At 36.2% G+C, this 17,142-nt stretch overlaps 1 long non-coding RNA gene across 1 annotated transcript in view; it reads right to left on the bottom strand.

Moving 5' to 3' along the window:
* Positions 1 to 17,068, bottom strand: part of LOC310894734 — a 28,949-nt gene extending 11,881 nt beyond the window's left edge. The window contains exons 1-3 of the long non-coding RNA XR_014580124.1: positions 16,941 to 17,068; positions 13,045 to 13,147; positions 10,207 to 10,333 (exon numbers count right to left, since the gene is read on the bottom strand). This is a non-coding gene — a long non-coding RNA (uncharacterized lncRNA). The remainder of the gene's footprint in view (positions 1 to 10,206; positions 10,334 to 13,044; positions 13,148 to 16,940) is intronic.
* Positions 17,069 to 17,142: the final 74 nt, after the last annotated feature.

The following is a 17,142-nucleotide window of genomic DNA, read 5'->3' as shown; positions in this document are numbered from 1 at the left end:
TGTTTTGGGTTTGCTTCTACTGTTTATCTTTAAAGAGGCCTTATGTGGTTGTTGCTCTAAGAATAAATAAAAAATAAATAAAAGTAAAAATATCAAAAAATCTAATAATTCACATGTTTTCAAAGGTGTTTTTGTTTTGTTTTGTTTTGTTTTGCTTTGTGAAAAGCCTTGGCAGATTTTTATAACTAGCTATGAATAAACAGCTTGAGAGAAAGTCACATGTGCACACCAGATTCAAAGAGAATCCAAACCAAGACATACTTAATAGCTGATAGATTAACTTTGCTTTTTGAGGGAATCCACTTTCCTGTTCATTATCCTTCCACAGTATGGAAGAGAAAGAACCCTGAAGAAAATATTTTTAAAATAATGATAATGACTATTATCTCTGTGTATTTTTAATAATAAAATTATGCAAGATAAAAACTGGAGTAACTCCATTAAATCTAACGGGGCTATGTGTTTGATTTACAGCCTTTTCAGATTGTTCACATTGTTGCTGTGATATGTGGCACTTCCAGGAAGAGCAGTACTGCACCAGGAAAGCTCGATAAAGCCCCAGCGTTACAACATCACCTTGAGAGGAACTGGGCAAATAAAGTAATGACTGCGTGTTTCAGTAAGTGGTTGCAGTTTTAGCCAGTGACCACTTAGAAGTTTAACTTAGGATCAATATATCAAATTTCATTTGTGAATTCCTGAACTTTTTAGAAAGAGATAAAAATTAACTTAAAAATGGATAATGGATTTCTAATTATATGCAGTGCTTCCAATGAAACAGAAAATTAATGTCAGAATAAGAGTCAAAGCTGAACTCTTCCAAATGCACATCTGATGGGATTTAACCAGCAGGTTGAACTGTAACTTTTAGTTAAAAGTTTATAAAGCCACATTTTGACATCCAAATAGCTCAATGAGTGGAAGAATGTCATACAGTGCATGTGTTTCTCCATACAGTTTGGACATTTCAGATCAAAGTATGAAAATATCACCTAGGGAAGTGACTGGCCCTTTATTCTATTTGTTGGCAGTTCTCTTTAACTAATTTAGTCTAGCTCTACTCTTTTTGGAATAGAGTTGGAACGTAATGGTGCTGAGAAAGCACCCATAACCAGTGGATGGTGCCAATACGTGCTTTGGAACAGTGACAGACAGAGAAATCTACATGATTTTAGAAAAATACCCAGTAGGCATGATATGAAAGTCATCCTGCTCTCTGCATCAGCACTCTCCCCTGGGCTGCTGAGGGAAAGTGCAGTTCTTCAAGCATAACTTTTTACTTTTCCAGGCAAAGGATACAGCTATCTTCTCACATTTCTAAGTGCAGGAAGTGTTGATACTGTTGGGCAAAAGAAGGCCTTTTAACCTCCTTACCACTCTTTGAGGTACCTTCAATAATCAGACCAGTGTGTTTAGAAGGAAAGTCCTTCTTTCTTTACTCTGTACTTTCCTATACTGTTATAATTTACTAAATGCTCCCCAGGGGTCAACTTTATGTAGCAGTGCTGTGCATTATGCAGTAACTACCATCACAGCACTTATACCAGCACTAGAAAGAATTACACCTGTAACATTCTCTTTGATTTTACACAGTGAACAGAACAGTGTTCTCTGCATTGCCTCCAACTTTACAGTATAAAGAACTAGAATGACTTACTGCCCTCCTTCAGATTCAAGAGAAGGCAGATTTTCCCTTGCTGTTATAGATAAATAAATAAATAAATAAATGCTTTTACCCATCTTCTGTTCCAGCTGTAAAGATGTGGCAAGCAATGTAAATTGAGTATTCTTGGCAGGTAACTTCTTCCTAATATTTATGGGTCAGGTTGTCAGACATGAACAGCAGGGTCAGCCAACTTCTTTTCTACGGTAAGTGACATACTTTTCTACTTGTAAAGACCTAAGTGATTTTGTGCTCTGGTCACCTTATCCCTGTGTTTTTCTGTTTAATCTAAGAGAGACAAAAAGAAGGATCCCTTGATCTTAGCATTGAAAGAATCACTTTGCCAAAACTCTCCTCTGTTGCTAAAACTCAGTAGCACAGATTTAAGGAGCAAATAAATAGACTTCTCAGAAAACAATATTTTCCATCAGGATTTATTCTAATTTTTCATAGATTCATATATCCATATTCCATCCTATGATTTGTCATCTCATTAAATGATTATGTGAGTATAGATGAAAGTTAATTTAATTCTCTTGAACTCTTACTTGTAGAAGAATGAGGGGAACTATGGAAACCTTACGGGGATATTGGCTGTCTAAGCACAGACATCCAGTGTCTAGAATATCCTGATTTATCTTTATCTACACTCTAAATAGGTGTAGGCTTATGTTAAGATCTGTAGTGCATTTGCCAATCCTATGCAAACACTTGAGATACTCTAGGGAATCTAATAATATCAGTAGACACCTTTAGCATAGGCAGTTAAATTATTCCCCTATTTCTGAGCACTGTGAAAGATTCAACTAGAATCAGCAAATCATAGCTTAGAGATGTTACTTTCATAACTCCTGTACCAAAAGTGCAGCAATAGGGATGAAGTTCAAGTATCTTCTGGTTCATCTCTTAAAATACAGTTTGCATAATAAGAGAAAAAAACACTGCTACTTAAGCTATGTCCTGGTATTGGAGAATTACGATGGACAGAAAATATTTTCACACTTCCAAATGCTGTATTAACTAAAAAACTAAACCATCTTGTTGTCTTCTGCAGTATCAGATGAAGAGGATGAGAGGAAGCAGTTTCAACAGTTATTCTACCACACCACTGGGATCTAGGCTGGTTACAGCACTAGCAGTCGTTTCTGACCTGTTTCCAGTCAAGGATTTTGGCTGTTGCAGCATTTGTAGGTTGGTACAACCCCTAGTCTACCCTTGCAGCTCAGGAAATAGGAGTGAAACCTGCTTTGTTCAAGAATCACACTGTCTTTGGAGTCATTTTTTTATCTGTTTAAAAAAGCTAACCACAGAAATTCAGAGCTCTCCATGAACTTAATTTAGACTTTGAAAACTGAAAACCATTTAATTAGTCAACTCACCTATATGTAATACATATTCTGAATGAGATGGAAAGAGCTGCTCAAGGCTGATGTTAGATTCTACCTCTACCTTTTTATGCCTTGTCTTTAACTGGTATGTACTTCAGTTTTCAGAATAACTGCGACATTTTATTTTTGTAATACATAGAAAAATATAATTTTTTCAACAGAGGGACTGATCCAGTTTCTATTCAGATCAATGGAAATTCTAACATTCTTCTGAAATTGTATCAAGCCCTTAATAAGTAAAAATTTATTTTATTTAAATAAAATATAGAATGATACTATGGCACAGGAGGAGGTAAAAAATAGTCTTTTACTTTGAAATGCCTGTGTGCAGGTTCTCTCCATTTCCAACAGACACATTAGCTTCACATTTTAATTTGGTACTTAATGCCAAAATGTGATAAAAAAAAAATGTTCCTCATTATGCTGAGCTGTACTTGCATAATTATTCTTCAGGCTTCACTTAATTATATGCCCCACCATGTGTTACTTTTCAGCATCCTAAGTGGTACCACCTTACTGCTAGGAATATTAAACAATGAAAGGCAACACTCTTTTGTTTGGTTACATAGCATGCTGTGTCTGAATTCAGTCTCTTCTCACAGGTCCCCCCTCCCAGCTTCTGAATTATATCCTTTACAAGTGCTTCAAAGAAGGGCACTTATAGCCATGCTTGCTCTGCAATGTTAGGGCTGCTGTGTGGCTTTTAGTGTTTCCTGTATCCAAGAACTGTCCCCATTAGTCAGAATGAAATAATAATGATTAGGAAAAAAAAAAAAAAAAGATGAAAGATGAAAGAGAAGATTGAAAATAACAGGAAAAAAAAAAGGAAAAAAAAAGAAAGAAACTACAGAGATTCTGAAGTTTTATTTTAGGTCATTTTATTTCTTACCATGCCAAGATCACACACCAACAACTGAGATGAGGACAGAGGCATTGGAAAAGCTATTTATCCACAAACGGTATTTCTTAGATACGTAACACTGTATAACCTGAAAAAAACTGGGATGCTTAAGAATCGGTGAAGAAAAACAGGCAGTGACTAAAAAGAAACTGAAGATTTTGCTCCAATCCAATTGGATGAGAGTTCTGATCATGTTTTGTATGTCTCATCATACACACACACACAAAAAGGAAAAAAAGAAAGGGGGGGGGGGGGAACACACCCCCGATCTCTTATGTGTCAAGCACTGAGATAGACTAACCAACACGGAAATTATATTTTTATAGAAACAGTTTTTTTTCCCTTCCCTTCCCTTCCCTTCCCTTCCCTTCCCTTCCCTTCCCTTCCCTTCCCTTCCCTTCCCTTCCCTTCCCTTCCCTTCCCTTCCCTTCCCTTCCCTTCCCTTCCCTTCCCTTCCCTTCCCTTCCCTTCCCTTCCCTGCCCTGCCCTGCCCTGCCCTGCCCTGCCCTGCCCTGCCCTGCCCTGCCCTGCCCTGCCCTCGCCTTGCCCTCGCCTTGCCCTTGCCCTCTATTCGTCTGAGAATTATTTTAAAAGTCTGATCTGAGAAGCACATTAGCAATGTCCAAGTCAGTGAAACAGATGGGATTTTTACATGGTTAACACTATTCTTTACTACCCAGAGAAGCTGTGAATGCTAGGCTACTGATAAAAAAAGTTGGGTTTGTGTCATAGGGATATATTAGGAGTGTACCTGAGACAGGAAGCTATTTTAATGTTTTAACCAAATAAAAGTTCACTTTGTTTTATTTTATTTTATGGCTTATTTTGTATAACAATATTCCAAATTATATTCTTAAAACAAAACCCCTTTTAAAAAAAAAAAAAGGCAAAAAAAAATAAAAAGCAACATAAACGTTGCTTTTTTTTTTAACACATTAAGTTTTACTGATAAATAATCTTGTAAAACAAAGCAATCTATCAATCGTTTCCAATCAACAAATCCTAACATTTAATCACAGATGTATTCACACTTCAACACGGATCCACTTCTGTCTTTAAGCTTCTAATTAGTAATTGTGTTGTCAGAATGCAGAATCGTGAATCAAGGCTTTTCCTGTGCAGAAGATGATGGATTCTTGTACTTAACCAATCAAAAGTTTATTTACTTTTTAAAGAACACGTCTTTCATGTCTTTTAAAAGTAGGATCAGGTAATCAAAATGGAGGCTTTTTACCATTTTAAATCTCATTTTGAATGCTATACAAAGTGAATAATTGACAAATAATTACTGAAAAAGGCACTTCCCTCTAGGTTGTGGACTTCCACAGACATTACCTGATACAATGGATTTATTACTGTAAGTGCTATGGGTCAAAATTTGTCACCCTTATTTACATTTTTTTCAAATGATGTATTTTCCTTCCCAGAATGAAGATGAATGCAGAAATGGTGGAACCTATTCTTACTGATTCACTGAATAAGAAAGAAAATAAAATGTAAAGGCTGGAGAAGCTGAGGAGAAAAAAAATCTGGTAGTTTCTCAGGTGAATATGTCGAAGTTTAGATAGTTTCTTTTTAACAAAGCTCATATGGAAACTGAGCTCCAATGGACTTCTGCCTGCCAGCTAGGTTTACAACCAAAACTTTCCCAGTTTGCAATCATTTTTGAAGCTTTGAGTCCCCTTTGACTTCTTGATCCTGCATCGTGAAGATAGCTTGACAGTCATCAAGACTACTGGAAAGCTAGTGTTTTATATGTGGGTGAATGTGGAAAAATAATGCCCAGAGTCAAAGGCTGAGAGTTTAACTTTTTCTATCCCAAGAAAATAGTTCCTTTCACAAGCCGAAACTGCTGTGGTAGCTGTTTCACTGAGCTACATAAAAATCTGAACTGTATAAAAAGAGACACCTTTACTTAAAATGATGAAAGTGGATTTATTTACTAAATATTATTAATAATAATCATGTTTATTATAATTAATAATATTAATATTTTGGTGTATAGATAGCTGAAGCTGTCACAGTGTTTTTCAACATCTCCTCTATAAAGTTTTCCAATGTGTTGAAAGGACATTATAGTATACATTTTGTATTGTCATTGGCTTACCTCAAAAGGATGTAAAATATCCATTGCAGACAAAATCTGACTGCTGTATTTTGAAATTCTTGTATGTGCTGTCATCATCAGCACCATGAAAGATTAGCTTTGTGAAATTGGAGGGCTTTCCATTTTCAAGCTAGGTGTACTTTACTGCGTGGTTTTGTGAATGATGCTTTTCTTTGTTTGCTTGTTGTTTTTAATATGAAATAGTGTAAAGGCATTTGGGAAGTAGCTGAAAGGAATTGAATTCTTCAAATTAAAACTTTTCTAAATATTTCATGCTTTTCTGGATGAATAATTGCAAATATTATCCAATGATCTTGTCCTGGCCATAGACAGACAATGATGTTACCTTTCATAATGTGGCTCTTCTGCAAGCTGAACAGACTCTCCCAGTTTCCCAGCATTATAGGAAAAGATACAAGCAAAACTCCCTATCTTCAGCTGTTTCTTACCATCTCTTTTCTTGAACAACTGTCCACAAGAGGGCAAGACATAGTACGGATTAAAAACACAACCCCAAAAAATCTATAAAAGACACCTGTTTCATAATTTGATTTTGACATGGACTGGGATTTTTATGAACTGCAACTGTTATCATTTGTAGAAATTTCTATGTCTACGACAGTTAAATTTTGTACAAATTATGTGCACCCATAAGGCTTAACTGACAGGCAATTAGAAATGACAAGCTAACAAAAATGGCCACAAAGTAGTGTAGTTCATAAAGACTTATTTGAAAAAGTAGATTTTGTTTTAAACACAAAGAAACAGAGAGTGCCTCTCACACAGTCACACAAATCACAGAAGTGCTATCACACAATAGTAGTAAGAGTATTTTCAAGTGCTAAGTAAGAAACTTGTCTTGCAAAAAAAGTTTTTCTTTTTTTTTTTCCCTAAGACCACCCTGTACCACGATTCTTTGTAAAAATTCAACTTAAAAATAACACAACATTCCTTATGCATTTTTTTTCCCATTATATCAATATGCTGTTGTATCCAATATGCTTGTGACAGCTAATGTAAGGAAAAAAGAAAAGAAACTAAATAGGAGTAAAAAATAATATCTCCAGTAAATATTCCTGTATTACTCCATTAAGAAAATGAATAAGGTTCTTTTGTTAAACTTTTTCTTCATCAAACTGACAGGTCTTAAGAAATCTGATCTGGTGACCAGTCACTAGCGGAGTTCTCCAGGGATCCATTTTAGGACCTGTTCTTTTCTATGTTTTCATAAATGATCTGGATGTAGGACTCCAATGCATGCTAAGTTTGCAGATGATACTAAATTAAGGAGGATCTGTTGACTCCCTTGTGGGTGGAAAAAACACTTTCTCTTTGTGAAGAGTGATCTCGACGAATTGGAAGACCGGACAAACACATACTGCATAAAATTTAATAAGGGCAAGTGCCAGATTCTGCACCTGGAACAGGACAACCCTGGATACGCACTGGGGACAAGTTGTTGGAAAGCAGTCCTGTGGAAAGGGATCTGGGGGTTTTGGTTGATGGCAATCTGAATACAAGTCAACTGTGTGACCTGACAGCCAAAAGGGTTGCACGACGCACAGCGTTGCTAGCCAGATGACGGAAATGATTGTTCTGCTCTGCTTTGTGCTGGTGCAGCCTCACTTTGAGTACTATGTGCTGTTTTGGGTGAATGAGTCCAAAGAAGGGTAACAAAAATAGTGAGAGCTGTAGAGGGGTAGATGTATGAGGAGTGGCTGAAGTTACTTAGTTTGTTCAGCCTAGAGAAGAGAAAACTGAGGGGAGGCCTCATGGCAGCCTACAGCTTCCTCACAAGGAGAGTGGCGGGGTAGGCACAGATCTCTGCTCTCTGGTGAGCAGTGATAGGACATGAGGGAATATCATGAAACTGCGCCAGGAGGGCTTCAGACTGGACATAAGAAAAAGGTCCTTTACTGAGAGGATGGTTGGGCACTGGAACAGGCTCCCCAGGGAATTGGTCACAACATCAAGCCTGCTGGAGTTCAAGAAGTGTTTGGACAACACTCTCAGACATATCGTTTGTTTTTTGTGTAGCCAGGAGTTGTTCTCGATGATCCTTATGGGTCCCTTCCAACTCAGGACATTCTATAATTCTATGAATCAAGTAGATTTTGGGACTACCCCCACAATAAATAAATAAATAAATAAATAAATAATTCTTTCATTCTTTTCTATACACAGAGTGTGATTGGATTTAGCACGTTTAAAGGTCAGGAATGAAGTTCCTTATCTGACCAGCCCAATAGCTGTCTATAGCAGCCCTCCCGTTTTGTTTGTCTTTTTTGTTTCTTTGTTTGTTTTTGAAACTGTTGAGCATGTCCCCTCACTAACTGCATAGTAGCTTAGACAACACAACTCAGCTACTGTCCTGATCTCCAGTCTGCCCATCTTCCAAGAAGCCCCCTCAACTATTGCTATATTTTGCAGCAACACTTTCAGAGAGGCAAAGGTGCTGAAAAAGGGGAAATCAAACTGAAATTTCAGTTAAGCTTGAAGTTAGAAAAGCTGAAGTCAATATCGATTGTTCAGGCAATATAAAATCCTACAACAGAATTTCTACATCTTGCTTTTTTGTCTTGATAAAAAGCTCTGACTATATGATTTAGGAACTATATGATCTCAGAAGTTTTTCAAAACTGACTTGGGCCAGAATTATGAATTTATCATATTGTAAAAATACTTCTAAACTATTCTGGGTAAGAATCAACTGGGGTGGGAGGAAGTTAAGAAAATAGGAAAAAAAAAAAGATGAAACAAAGAAACAAAATAAAACAAGAAACATAAGAGATCCATAACAAGACAATTACAACATCAGTTGTTTTTTGTTTTTTTTACAACAGATGCTGAGCTTCATGTTTTCCATAAACCTAGGGTAGATAGTGTGCTAAAAATAGGGTGTTTTTTCTTTTCTTTCTTTCTTTCTTTCTTTCCTTCTTTCTTTCTTTTTCTTTCTTTCTTTCTTTCTTTCTTTCTTTCTTTCTTTCTTTCTTTCTTTCTTTCTTTCTTTTTCTTTTTTTTTCTTTCTCTTTCTTTTTCTTTCTTTCTTTCTTTCTTTCTTTCTTTCTTTCTTTCTTTCTTTCTTCCTTCCTTCCCTCCTTCCCTCCTTCCCTCCTTCCCTCCTTCCTTCCTTCCTTCCTTCCTTCCTTCCTTCCTTCCTTCCTTTCTTCCTTCCTTCCTTCCTTCTTTCTTTCCTTCTTTCCTTCTTTCTTTTCTTTCTTTCTTTCTTTCTTTCTTTCTTTCTTTCTTTCTTTCTTTCTTTCTTTCTTTCTTTCTTTCTTTCCTTCCTTCCTTCTTTCTTTCTTTCTTTCTTTCTTTCTTTCTTTCTTTCTTTCTTTCTTTCTTTCTTTCTTTCTTTCTTTCTTTCTTTCTTTTTTCCTTCCTTTTCTCTAATAAGAGAAAAAGAGAGATGGGAAAAATATTTGGATTGATGCCCAAAGTCCCATTTTAAGGTTTGAGTTTTCATCCCAGCTACGTAATGGTAGAGAGAGACAATGGAAGAGAGAGCGCTATAAAAAGTTCAATATAGATAAAAAATCTACTGAAAGAGCACTGTTAAAGTCACAAAATCAGAGACAACAAAACGATTAAACTTGCCTTCCTTCATATGCAACATCATGCAGCCTTTAAATACATCATGAAGTGTGGGGGGGGGGATTTACCTAAACCTTCCCCCACATCATTCAGGGTATATGAAGAATGGAACTGAAGTAATGAACAGGTCTTTAATATTTTGGTTACTTTTGCTGTGTCCCTAGGCCTCATGCATGCTATACAAACCCTGAGCTGAAGATGGAATTATTCATTTCTTTATGGGCTTCCCTACAGTGCATATTACATCCAGCTCTGTGAGTTTCAGAAAAGTTAATTTATCTCAAAAAAAAAATCTTGCTGAAGTGACAAGATAATATATTCCTCTTTACAGATAGACAACAGAGGTTCACAAGCAACAGTCAACTTTGAGCTACCCCAGCCCCAAGTTGTGTTTTTTTTGTTGTTTTTTTTTAATCGTGTTTCATAATAATTTGAACCTTCAAATACATCAGCCATTCACTTTAATAGGAGCTGTGACTGCTTGCTGCTTCTTCATCTCAGTCCCCAGGATCTCAAGGTGGCATTGAAGAATGAGAAGAACACAGTTACTTACCATCTGTGAAACATTTGATGTGAGGGAAGGTGCAACATCACGCAGGAACTCTGGTAGTCAGTTGGACTCTGCTTCTGTAAGCCACAGCTTAGCTACTCTGAAGGAAGGCCACCTTTTGTCTTCCAACCTTTGTAAGAAATAAGGTAGAAATACCATGTACAATGTCACCCTTTACTTCCCAGGTCTGAGCTGGAAGCATTTTTGTCTACTGACTGAAATATAAGATCAATTTAAAAACAGGTGTTCACCTCAAGTAGAGCTTGCTCATAATTGTGTGTCATTTAAAGGAGTGAATTAAGATAATGGACAAACTTCATTATAATGTTTTCTAAATTTCAACCCTTTCATTGATGTTTCAGCTCCTTGTCACCTCTTTCTCTTCTCTTGATTTTCTCCTGTTCCTCCAGATTCTAATCAGGTGCTTTGTTTTGTTTTGTTTTGTTGTGTTGTGTGTCTGCAGCTGCTCCCCCTGCATGTTTGCTCACTCTGTGTAGGTGCAGTAACTGCACTTAGTCAGCATTCAAGACTGTAAGAGGTTTAGGCAAGATCAGTGAACACAGGCTTCTAAGGTATATAAGCTTTTACTGAGTATATGCAACCCATATTTTTTCAGACCTTTCAATATGTCCAAATATGCATGAATTGTCACAAGAATGACAAAGGTACAATGTCCAAATACAAATGATAGCTCTGTGAAATACCATGTCCCTGACCAGAGTGACAGTGTGAACCTTTCAAATAAAATATTTTAAAGCTAAAACAGTACTTATCTCTAATCCGCTCTTCCTCTACTGTTGGTCTTATAGGTAGGTGATTTAGATTTGAATAAAAGCGTAAAAAAAAATCAATCAAACAACAAAACAAAACAAAACAAAAAAACAACTTACCATCATCTCAAATCCTGAAAGATATAACCAGCATAAACACATTACACCTAGTTTCACAAAATTACGAATTTACAAACTAGGAGCATGATGGAGTGTATTATTTATGTTTATGCAAATTGGTAACCAGAATAAGCAATCTTTTTCAAGTAATATAAAATATCATTTGGCAAGTATTTTCCGGATTGCTAAGTGTCCCAAGTACTAGTAGTTTCAAAAGGTTATTCCTTTATACCTCTTCATTATGATTAAGCTACCAGATGCATTACTGTTTCTGGAAGCCCACAATCACATCATGTGCACATACACATATACAAGAAAATAGTTGACATGGCAACACTTAAAATATAAAGCTTTGTCTAACTTGACTCTTGAATCTTCAAAGATTACAAATGCTCTGAACATAGCCAAAGCTTTCATTGTCTCAATAATGGCAATTTTGTGCTCATGCTATTGCCTTAGACTGAATAGATACATAACTGTAAGAAGTCCCACTGATACTGTCAGGTTTGAAAGTTAATCTTCCACACATTTTTTTTTTCAGAATTATTATCAAAAATAATCATTTTTGAGCTACACTGCTACTAGCTCTGTTAAACTTGCAAGTACATTATAAATCAAGCTTGTTCGTAAATTTCCTATATACTTATTATATAATTAACTATTGCAGTGATAGTGATACTATTGCAAAGAAGCAACATGATATGTAGGAAGAGGCTAATACGATGACTTGGGTTAGCAAAGCCAAACAGCAATCCTCAGTGAAGAAAACCAACCTCCTTCTTTACTTTTATAAATCAGAAATTTCTTCAGAAAATGCAAAATTCCTTTTTAAATAATAAGCCAATCTTTGAAATAACAGCAAGAATGGAAAAAAAAATGCTGAAAATATCAGACAAGATTCCTTTCTGTTTCAGCATTCTAGAGAGTTTATCATACATGCAGGCATACCCAAAAACACTTACATAAAAAATTAGTCAAATTCGCTTGAATATATAATGTTATTCACAACATGGCTATAAATAATAATGATCATGAATACTTAGGTCTGATTTCTCAGGAGGTCCCAAAATGATTAGGTCAGTCTTGCCAATGTCTTCATAAAATCCAGCTGTAGAACTGAAACTTCTACTGCTTTTGTGAGTGTATCTGCCACGTTTGGGATCACAGCAATTGCTAAAAGAATAACGCCCCCTTGTAGTAATTATGACTAGGGATATTCTCTGGCCTGCTTCAGCAGCTGACAAAAAAACGAATAAGTTTAAAGACAAGATAGACTTCTATATAACATAAAATGGAGCAACACTTTACCACTGATAAACAAGTGGTAGGTATGCCTTAAAATGTTTTGAGAACATTATTCATGCTTGTGTTGAACAATGATTCAAGTTCTGAAGTTCAATGATATAGAAAATGGGCTGTGAGACAGGGAAAGAAGTAACCCTCACTCACACCTCTGTGGGTAGCACCTTTTACACTGGTTAGGAAGCCTGTAAAACTTTGTTAGAAATTGAGTCCTAATGGCTAATTCCAATTGCAGATGTTTCTTTGGCACCCAGCCACCAATGTAATTGAAAAACTGGATTATTCAGCTGTATCACAAGAGATTATTTGTATCCAACAGGCTGCTTCTAGTAAGTACCATGAATTGGCTTGCACAAAGTTATGATAAAGTATGTACATCATATGGCTTCCCCATACTATAATACTGAGTTCACTATATTATGAAAACAGAAAACATTTAAATACCTTTAAATTTCTTTTTTCAACATAATAGCCCTCCATGCAAGTGATTGCAAACAATTATCCAACATAACCATTGTGTGACTAATGAAAGAAAGTGGAACTCTTTTAACTTAATTCTTTCAGTCAACTCTGTCTAAGATCATCCAGCAGTCCAACCACATTTTACAGACAGCAAAATAAAAGTCACTGGAGAGGAACAGTAACTCACCAATCAATAAAATCTCCATGAGACATTGAGCTTGAAGTTGATTGACTTAAAGAAGTCTTCAGTTAGTATCACATTAACCGTCTCACAGTTTTTCCTCTCAGACCTTTAAGGCATAAGATACATTTGGTGGATTGAGAAATAAGACTCTTCATCAGCTGTAATTATTTCCTGAAAAAATAAGTTATCCTATCTTGCTTACACAGAGAAAACATTGCATCATATTCCATGATACGATATTCTAGATGATTAATTTCTAGTACAACAGATTTTTAATTCTAGGTCCACAAAAAATCCCTCTGACCACATGGCCTTGTGAAGATGCATCTAATCTATTTCCAGAGTAGTCTCACAGAAGTAATCTGTATTGCTATTCTGCAATAACTGTTCTAGGTTCTTTCTTCCCTGAAATCTTATCTTATGCTATTCTACAGCCTTTTTAAGTGCATGAACAATTTATTTCAAATCCAGAGTGAAGAACAGTGTGAATAAGATAAGGAACTTATGTAGAAAATTCTTATTTCAATACTGAACTCAAATTCAAAAATAGGAATCCATAGAGAGTATTCTAAACAGGATCTTTCTTTTTTTTTTTTTTCATTAAAAAAAAAAGTACTCCAGGTAACATATTTTCTTTTCATTTTTGACTGAGATTGTTGGATAGCAACATTCAATCATGGTCTTATGCATAGATATTAGTTGTCAGCTGATCAGTTCCCTGCAGGGCAGAGCAGCCCATGCCATTGTATATGCAAGGAGGGTCTTTGCGGGACCAAAGCACTCCAACTTGGCATTGCTAGTTGGTCGAGGGAAATGATTGTCCCGCTCTACTCTGCGCTGGTGCAGCCTCACCTTGAGTACTGTGTGCAGTTCTGGGCACTAGAGTACAAAAAGGACATTAAACTGTTGGAGAGTGTCCAGAGGAGGGCGACGAAGATGGCGAAGGGCCTAGAGGGGAAGACATGAGGAGTGGCTGAGGTCACTTGGCCTGTTCAGCCTGGAGAAGACGAGGCTGAGGGGGGACTTCATCGCAGTCAACAACTTACTCGCAAGGGGGAGTGGAGAGGCAGGTGACCTATTCTCCGTTATCACCAGTGACAGGACCTGCGGGAATGGTGTGAAGCTGAGGCAGGGGAAGTTTAGGCTCGACATCAGGAAGAGGTTCTTCACCGAGAGGGTGGTTGCACAGTGAAACAGGCTCCCCAGGGAAGTAGTCACTGCACCAAGCCTGTCTGAATTTAAGAAGCAATTGGACTGTGCACTTAGTCACATGGTCTATACTTTTGGGTAGACCTGTGTGGTGCCAGGAGTTGGACTTGATGATCCTTATGGGTCCCTTCCAACTCGGGATATTCTATGATTCTATGATTCTATGAACTTTACTGCTGACTGGCAGCTTTCATTTCTAACCTTTATTGAGCTTGGAATTGTAACCTCAGTAGTCACTTTTTCCTCAGTAGGAAAAACAGATGCATAGTCCTGCCGAAGAACATGCATGACCTTTTACGGTTTTAAAAAAGGACCTAATCTGGAAAGTGTACTGCATTACTAATACGACACAAAGTAGAACTACACAATTCAGGTCCAAAGCAGAATAAATGGGTCTTCAATTATTAGATTTCTTTGGCATGTTTGAAAAGTCATTCCCCTGTGCATAGATGCTCTGGCTATGACCTGGGAGAGTGTCCAGTGATGACTCATCTTTTAGAATCATTGAAGGGGGAGAAAAAGAGGCAGTAAAAATCTTGAATAAACCATATAATTCATGTCATAAAATACAATTGATAATTCTCATGTAAGTTATGCTACATGAAAACCATTTCTAGATAAGAAAAGGCAGAAATTTCACACAAGGTTATGACACATTCACTACAGAGATTCATACAGCATAGTTTATTGTGGACAAGCCACAGCCATCAGGGTGAAATTTAACACTGATAGCATGAGGTGGACTATTTCTATGGCTCTGCTTGCAATATTTGAGAGAATCATACAGCCTGATGCAGCACATGAATAAAGCAAAAATAACCAATCTGTAACCAAGTTTTAGGACTGTGTCTATTAAATCATTTTCCTAATAACTACAATCTCTTTTTTGATATCTTTATAAACATATACTTTGTACCTCCCTGTAACACTAGCTTAAGATTTAGTTAGTTCCATTGACTACAAGATATTTGGGAGGATTATATTTGTCTCTAAATTACTAATTGATAAAATTAAATTTACCTATCAAGTGCCTTGAATTGGAATAGGCAAAAGTATGGAGAAATGAAAAGTGATCTATATTTGTTATCTGCTTTCCTTCCAAACCAGGTGATGCTGCTTAGTGTTCTTTTTTTTTTTTTCCTTTTTTTTTCCTCTTGTCTAATTTACATTTAACTTGACTGCTGATAATGTGTCTCTAATTTGTAATTTCAACTGATTACTGATGACGTACATGGATTTGAAGTGAATCCTATAATCAGCCTTCATTTTCAAGAGTGACTTAGGATTTTGGTTGCCCATCTGAAAAGGATCTGATTTCTTTTACAGAAATTATCAGAACATTCACCATCTGAACCTGTAAAGACCCTTATAGTGTGTGTCTAATCATTGAATCACTCACAATCATTGGCTACTTCAGACAATTTAGCTCCATCACCTTTAAAGACTTCTGCATTTCTTTTGTTTTACAGGTTTTCTTTGGTTTTGAATACATATCCATCATGAACTCCTTTAAAGTAATTTAAACTGTAGTAGTAGAAAACCTCTCATGCAATGTAATTTACATATATATATATATATACATATAAGGGGGGTCATTTTAATCATTTAAATTATATTTGATTTATTGTATTCTTTTTTTTTTTTTTAACTCAGAATTATTGCTGTGCTTATGATATGACATCAACAGAATAGACCATTACCAAGGGGAAATGCCTTCCTTCCTTCCTTTATTTATTTATTTATAAAGAGTGACAGAAACCCACACAATCATAAAACATATAAATGCTAAAATGCAGTCAGAAGTATTCTTCTCTGGTTAGATGACTATTTCTGTAAGAGTTCTCTTTAGCTATGACAGATACCTTGTATGCACGTAATAATTTGGATGGTGCAGTAAGTAAGGTGAAAGTTGTGTCTCTTACCGTTGTGGAACTGCTGCACTTCCATTGCCAGGAATGACAGAACCTATCCAGTTCTTCATCCAATAGAAAAACACACTGCCCATTCTGATAAAATTCTTTTAAATCTGGTACTCTTTATCTCCTTTTTATTCTGTGATTAGTAGTTAACATTAGCTGTTTGGCAGTCTGAATTATCATGTGTTCTTTTCAAATTCAGTTTTCTCTTTGTCTCAGCCTTGTGAAGGTATTTGGTGTCTGCTTAGTGCAACAAACACTTTCTAGATGGCTTTTTACTGTAAACAACACTGATTTTAGTCAGAGAACTTTTCTCAGTGCAGGTGCTTTTCAGGGTGTTTTGAACACCTAATACAGTCAAGGTTAGCTTCTTGTCTCAACAGTGTTAATATACATAAGCAGAAAACAGGGAAGAGATGGGGAAATATTCATTTCAAGAGAAAGATTCTTTAATACATTGCAAACATTCCATGCTGTATATATATATATTACTGTAATATATTGAATATCAAAATCCATTTTTATCTGGCTCAGTATTTTTTTCCGTAGAAATCTACATAAATACATGTATCCTAAGCACATTCTAAGTGCCATCCTCTTGACGTGTCTTTGAAAAACAAAAACAAAAACAAAAACATCATTTTAACATAAGATGCTAAAAGCATAGTTATTTGGAGCAGGCAATAGCAAGTGCAGATTAACTGAATAACTATTTTCCTCTTAAACCCTGTAAGAGGGAAAGGAAACGGAGAAAACAGAAACAGCTTAACTCACCAAAAATCAAACCACTGCATTGCCCTCTTAGCCACTGAGTGGTTTGGGATGTAAGACCGAAGATTACATCAGTACAATAGAGGCTCCTTCCTCTCTCTACAATCACAAGCTGTACACCATGGGAAAAAAAAAAAAAAAAGGCAGCTTTATGCCAGCATCTAAGCCAGTAGAAATCAGAACAGGTAGAGAGGTGTAGAGAACA

This window comes from Anser anser (genome assembly GCF_964211835.1).
Source record: "Anser anser genome assembly, chromosome: 2".
NCBI classification, from domain to species: domain Eukaryota; kingdom Metazoa; phylum Chordata; class Aves; order Anseriformes; family Anatidae; genus Anser; species Anser anser.
This window is presented reverse-complemented; position numbering and strand designations above follow the sequence as displayed.